This window comes from Passer domesticus, chromosome 9 (genome assembly GCF_036417665.1).
Source record: "Passer domesticus isolate bPasDom1 chromosome 9, bPasDom1.hap1, whole genome shotgun sequence".
In the NCBI taxonomy this organism is placed as follows: Eukaryota; Metazoa; Chordata; class Aves; order Passeriformes; family Passeridae; genus Passer; species Passer domesticus.
Window position 1 is genome coordinate 13,415,144 of NC_087482.1, and position 6,997 is coordinate 13,422,140.

General features: G+C 46.9%; 1 long non-coding RNA gene across 1 annotated transcript; it reads left to right on the forward strand.

The window, feature by feature from the left end:
* The first annotated feature begins 126 nt into the window (after window positions 1-126).
* Window positions 127-1,522, forward strand: LOC135307178 (uncharacterized). Its single transcript, XR_010367900.1, has 2 exons — window positions 127-549; window positions 1,029-1,522. It is a non-coding gene; the product is annotated as an uncharacterized LOC135307178 (long non-coding RNA).
* Window positions 1,523-6,997: the final 5,475 nt, after the last annotated feature.

Consider the following 6,997-nt stretch of genomic DNA (forward strand, 5'->3'; position numbering starts at 1 on the left):
TGGAATGGGCTCATGCCAGGAGCCCTGAAGCGGTCGAGCGCTACGCCCTGCCCGTGCTCTGGTCCTGCCTGGAGAACAAGGCGCTGCCTGTGCGAAGCGCCAACGTCTGCGCTGTGGTCACCAAGCTGGCCTGTGCCTTCTGCGAGGCACTGGGCAGCCAGATCATTAAGTTTGCTGACAGCACACCTCCACATGTGCAGGAAAACCTCAACAGCCTTCTGGACTGGTGAAGGTTTGATGTTCTCCAGAAAGCGGACAAGTTTCTGAGCTGGACACCACCGGACGTGACTTTTCAGCTGTGCCAGAAATGACAAAATACTAAGGAAGGGTGTGCATCTGCCCCCGCTCTGTTATCAGCATTGCCCTTCCTAGTCATGACATGGGGGGCCATAAGCAACTGCAGACTGATGACAGGGTAAAGATGAAGTATGGATCAGCCTCAAGTGAACCCAGACTGAGGAAAAGGTGAAGACTAAGCATGGATCAGCCTGAAGCAACTGCAGACTGAGGACAAGGTGAAGACCAAGCATGGATCTGCCTCACACAGAGGTGAGGTGGGAGCTGGGCCGCTCTCTGTTGGGAGGAAGGGTCTTGTGGCAGCCCAGAGAGGCTGTGCACATTGGCAGGGAACATTGGCTTGAATTACACAATGGCTGTACACATTGTGCCCTGCATGTGCCCTGCAATGAGCTGTGCTGCTGGCAGTGCCCCGTGGAGCTGTAGGGCTGCTCAGCTGTGGGGCAGGGAGAGCAGCAGCAGGGTGCATGTGCAGCTGAGCCATGGCTGGAGAGCACAGGGCTCTGGGCTCCCTGCTGTCCCAGGGCAGCCCAGAGGCCAGGCTGTTCCTGTGGCAGCTCTGTGGAAGTGGGGCAGGGTTTTCCTCTGGTCTGCTTCAAGTTGCAGCCAGCAGGAGCATGTTTCCCTGTGCAGCTCTTTAGAAATTTCCAAGGAATCTGTCCCATTAAATACGGAGCTTCAGATGCTTTAGGTTTGCATTCCAGGCTCTGTTAAACTTTGTGTCTCCACAGATACGACTGGCTACAGTCTTTCCAAGAAGTTTTCTCTGGACATTTCTGATATTCCCTTACCAAGAAAGTCCTTGCCTCCAGTCCAGAAATGCTCTTTCCTCCAAGATCAGGAAGAACCTGTAAACTGTCCAAAGAATGTTTCAAGAATAGGATTTAGGCTTTAGGATTATCAAGAATAGGATTCATTAAGAATAGGATTCATCAAGAAAAGTATTCATCAACAATAGGATTCATCAAGAATAGGATTCATCAACTATAGGATTCATCAACAATAGGAGTTAGGATTTTGGAATAGGTTTAGGCTTCATAGTTGCAGATGTATCTATGTTCTGATAGTTTTGAATAAATGTGTTTGATTGTATATTTAAATTTTGATGACATATTTTAATTGTATATATTTTATTTTGATGATTTAAAAAAACTTAAATGAATCAATTAAATTTAAATAAACCAAAAGAAGAATGTGACACCAGGATCTCCTGGAGATTATGGGAGTACAGTGTCTCACCAAATCCTTTCTTCACTGGGCCTCTCTTCTTCCTCTTTTGCCATGTTTTCTTTGTGTCACTTGTGCTGCTGTTTTTAACTTGTCATGACAACAGGGCCACACATTGACATGTTTGGGGGACAATGGATCCAAAAGATCCTGTATGGTCAAAAGTTTTCTACCTAGATGAGTTCTGTGCTCACCAAAGGCCTGAGCAAAGAAACAAAGAGAAGTGTGCCCAAATGCCAAAGCTTTGCTCCTTTGCAATCTTGCACAGAGCTGGCTGCACAGGTGTCTTCAATCACAATTTCATAGGTAAGAAGAGGTCGTGTATTTCACTGGGAAACGATGCACTGCTTTGGAAAAGTCATCTGTATATAGATTTACCCAGGCCAGCAGTCCAACTTTGTTGTTTGCAACTTGTTTGCAGAAGGATGAGTGGACTGGGAGGCCAATAACGAGTGACAAGGTTTCCTCAAACCTAAAGTGCAGCCTGTGTGCCATTCAGCCCAGAGCTGAGGGATCATTTGTTCCCATGGACCACTGCCTGCCAGGGTAATGAATTCCTGCATAGCTGGAACAAGCAATTCAGGATTCTGCTCCAGAATTGCTTGGTGGGCTGCATAATCATTGACAATACTCCCTATCCAGAAATTCTTTTGCAGTTTCCTTTCATAGTCTTTTGAAGCTTTTAAAGTTCACATTTCAATTTGCTTTGCCTTAAGGGAAAACACTTCCTGGGCCCAATGCATACTGCAAGCTCTTGACAGCAAAGTCCTCATGGTTGCCAGCTTCTGATGTTACAGAAGAAACTGCGTGTGAATGTGTTAATTAGGTTTTCTGATGGAAAAACTCTATGTCACGTGGCTGCATGTGTTTGCTTAGCTATGAGTCTAGTCCTGGCCTAGTAAAGCCCAGGCAGGGTGGCATGTTGCAGGGAAAACAAGTCCGTGTGCTTATGGGGTTGCCATCAGCAGCAGAGTGAACGTGTGCTTTGGGGCTTTCTCTGGAGACACAATTAGGGACCTGCTCCATGCCACAATATTCTCTTAGATCTTTCTAAAATATTCTAAAAAGGGCAGTGAAACTTCACATCTCCTTGCAAAGCCACTGTTTGAATAGGGGCATTCTTGTCCCTCCTCAAAGCCACTGCTGTTGCAGACCAGAAACATGAACATCCACAAACAGGAACAATGCGAGGACCTCCAGCTGCTGCTTCAGAGCACTGGGAAGGCAGACCTGGTGTCTTGGTTTGAAAAGACAGGAGCCTGTGAAGGAAGGCAAAAGCCTCCTGTGAAATGGAAAAGGTAAACCCCCTCCCTCCGAATTATCACAACTTCAGAATTAAAAGGGCTCTCAGGCAAAGATATGGGAACGGGAATAACAGTTCTTTACTAGGAAGAAAAAAAACTAAATAACAATGTAATTTAGCACAAGCAAAAAAAAAAAACCACTGGCAGAGTGAGAAAAACCTGACACCCTGAGAAGTCAGGGTGCTGATAGCAGTCCAGCCAAATGGTGGCTGCTCCTCCTGGAGCGGCGATCTGCAGAAGGGTGTAGATCCCTTCCGAAAATGCAGCAAAGGAGCAGCTGGGCCTCGGTTCCTGATTCCTCTCGGAAATCCAGCGAAGAAGGCTGTCTGTGGTCTCAGAAATGCTTGTTTTATGGTGGCAGGGATGCTTGGCTCCTCCCTCTGGGTGGAGCATCTCCCAATGGGATGATGTAACTAATCTTACCAGCCACAGTGAGTAATTCAATAGGCCATTAGCAGGAGATTATCTTCCTGGCAGTGTCATTGTTCTTGAAAGAGATAAGAAAAACTGCCTAACCCCCAACAGACGGCAAAAATAGAATACATGCTTATTTTACAAGCCAGGACACCTGGGTGTTACTAATGTGAACACTTATTTAGCATTTCATTCTCCTTCACAATATCCAGATCTCTGGGTTTTTAGTTTCAGCAGCTGCTGGACTGGCTCTAGGGAAGAACAGTAAATGGGAAACAGCGACTGCCAGCCTTGCAGGGGTGGGGGAAAACCTGGAGTGTCTGCGTCAAAAGATGAATGGGAAGAGTGTAAATGCCAAAGCCAAAGCTTTGTTAGGATAGCAGGATCAGTTCTTTACTGCATGCTTGCATGAAGGTCATGTGGGACCTCCTTTTTGTATCTCATGCAAAAAAGGAGGTCTTAATAATACCATGCTACTTAAACCCACATTGTGATGTAGCTCTGTAGTGGTTCACAATGAAGCAGATTGCATGCTTTGTCACTGCCAGCCCTGGTGATCCTGTGAGGACTGTAGTGTACGCTGTGCCTGTTTTACATCCAAGCAAAGCTTGATTTTGCTTATTAGTATAGAATAAATACAAGAATAGTAAAATGGACAACTAAACTGGCCACTTTGGAGGATATGCTCATGGTTTCACATATCACTCCTATACCGCATGCTCTCAAGGCTTGCACTCATCATGAAATATTTTAATAGAAAAACTCAGATCCCATGTTACATCTGAATAAAATTGCATCAGATCATCAAGAATTCTGCAGGCAGGAACAAGACAAAAGCCTTCTGACTCTCGCTTTAAGCTGTCCTGGATTTCTGCAGCTCTTTCTGAAAGCTGCTATAGGCAGAGTGTTTGTAGTTGTTTTTATGGGCTTTATGAAAGATATGTGGAACAGTCTGCAGGGCTCTCTGAGCAGAAAACTGCTTGTCCAAGCCCAGGGACATCGTGCTGGCAGAAGTGGAACGGTCCCGCTCCCAGCCCAAGAGTGTGAGCTGTGCCACGCTGGGCAGAAAAGACACGAGGGTCTCCAGCCCAGCTGATTCCCCTGCCGTGACCACTCCACAGAGCTCTGCCATTGGGAGAAAGTCCCAGATGCTAGACGAGCCACCGAACTTTCATCTCCTGCTGGAACTGCTCCGTGACAGCTCCTGTTCTTCCTGAGGGAGAACTTGGAGCCATCTTGTGACGCGTGTCCTGGGGGGATTGTCCTCCGGCATTTTGGGCCTTTGTTCCAGAGGGGGGACAGTGAGGTCTGACAGTTTGATATCTAGAAGTCACTGGCCTTTTTTCTTTAGTTTTCATTTCCTGTTGCTGGAAGGGGATTGTTGGAACAGTTTAGAGGACACAACTTATTGTTTTAAGTTGTCTCAAACTGCGTGGGATAGATGGCTTCACACAGGAACATCCGCAATGCTGCTGAGGGGAAGGCACAGAGGGAGACAAACCCAGTATTTCTGAGGGAAATTCCTTGGCACCAAACCAACCTGAGTCATCAAACAGTGCACCTGATGTTTCGAGACATGGGCCAAAGGGGAACCCTTGCAGTGTGTTTGGTCCAGGCCGGGCTATGCTCAAGGCAAAGGTGTGTCAGTGCACTTGGCTCCTCGTCTCCTCCTTGTGTCCAGCACAAACAGGAGCCCAGAGCTCCTGCAGAAACCATCACACCAGCCAGTGGGAGCAAACTTTTGTCCAGTGCTCACACAGAGCTGTGGGGTCCAGCACTGCACCTCACTGGGATGAGGAACTGTTCCAGCCCTCTTGGGAGGAGCTAAAAGGGGGTTTGGCTTTCAGATCAGCTCCTTCCCTGCTCTGGATTTGCTGCCCTGGTTGAGCTGCTGCTTGTGGCAACGCTTGTTTCCCAGCTGCCAGCCCTGCTCTGCTGGCCAGCAGCCATTGCAGGAGCTTGTGCTAGTGACACTGAACCTTTCTGATCTTCCTCAGGAAAGCTCAGGGCAGAACTTGTCAAAAGAGCATTGCCTGGGTGATGCCTTTGACATTAAATCTTTCCTCTGTTCTCTGTGCCACACACAGTAATGATTTGAGGAAGCAAGTTTGCTGCTCCCGAAATTCCTTAAATCAGTCAGTTAAACGGTAAGAGAACACGATTTGGGATGTGTAATCTCACTTTAATTCATTGTGCAGAAAGCTACAGTGATCTGTGTGTCTAACCTAAATGACCTTGCCACCAAGAACTTAGAAAAGTGGGAGAGATGGAATCAGGTGCACAGGATCTGCATTGTGATTCTCCCACAGGCCTGAGGACACAGCCCACTTCCACTGGGCCATGGCTTTTTATCCTACATCAAAACTTTGTGCTTCAGGTTGTGGTGGTGAATGCCCCCGGCCTTGTCCAGCCACACGGTGGCCTGAGAAAGGCTTGTGAGGCCTGGGCCTTGCTGAACAGCCCCTGGGCCCAGCTCCTCCTGAGCTTGTCAGAGACACTGAGCACTCCCAGGAGCTTGTGCTGTCTGACGAGCTCCTGGGGTGTCCTGTGAACAGCCTTGGAAACCACTTTTCTTGCCTCAGTGGCACAACATCCTTCTTCTCCCCCTTTCAAAGACAGGCTGCTGACCCACAGTGTGGCCATGATGAAGCATTAACAAAACACCCAATATATAGAGACCTATCTTGCAAAGTTGCCTTAGCAAAGGTGCAAAGCTCCATTCTTGGAACAGATCATCCAACCAGAATTCACCATCCTCTTTAATTTGGGCTGTCAAATCTTTCAGTTTTTGTACGCTTTTGTGAATGGATTCCGAATGATCAGACAGGTTCATACAACACAGTCCTTCAAATTCCTCACAACCATGTCCATGTGCCAGTAAAAGAAAGTCAATTGCTGCTCTGTTTGGAAGGGTAGCATGTCCAACACTATCAACATCGGTCAACATATCACTAATGGCAGAGGATGTGGCATTAGTTTGCTTGCTCAGCCAACACCCAACTCGATCTAATTGTTTCAAAGACACTGCTGAAGTCAATTGGGGTAAAAATATACTTGCTGAAACCCTTCTTGCAGCTTTCCAAGGCATGAAATAACTCTGACAGTTCTCATTGTAATGATGAGCAGATCTTGTTTTCCTTTGTTTCCTTTTCATGACCGCTTTAGCTGAGGGTGCGATTACAGTGAGCATCCCAATGCCACAAGGGTCACCTTCAAGGTGTGCTGGAATGCCTTGCCAAGCCCTGTCTCCACAAATGAACCAATATCCCTTAGGCAATTGCCGGGAATGTAGGTCAGCCTCAGGAAGCACATCCCAACTGAAGAATTACACCAAAACCTCAAATTTCTATATGCAAAGTAATGGGGAGTAACATTGAAATTTGGAGGATCACCTTTTCGCCAAGCACTAGCTATGAAGGTAAAGCAAAAATCTATTGTTAAAGAACCAAGGATTTCCAATTCTTGGGGTTTAGAAGCTGACCTCGGAAGTTTTTTGGCCCAAAGGTTCCAATTCAGTGTGGGATTGTTTCCATTGTCAATTTCACCTGGCTTACCATTGGATTGTTTTTTGACTAAAGGCAACTCTTTTACTGGCACACCAACCAGACAGGTTGAGAAAGGTTTTTCTGGTTCCGAATTAGACAACCATATGGTATCTGAGCCGGCTGCCTTGGCTAAGGTCACCCAAACATTTGGTTTTGGTTGTTCCACAGGCAATTCTGCACGACAAAAAAGAATTAAAACCCACCAACACC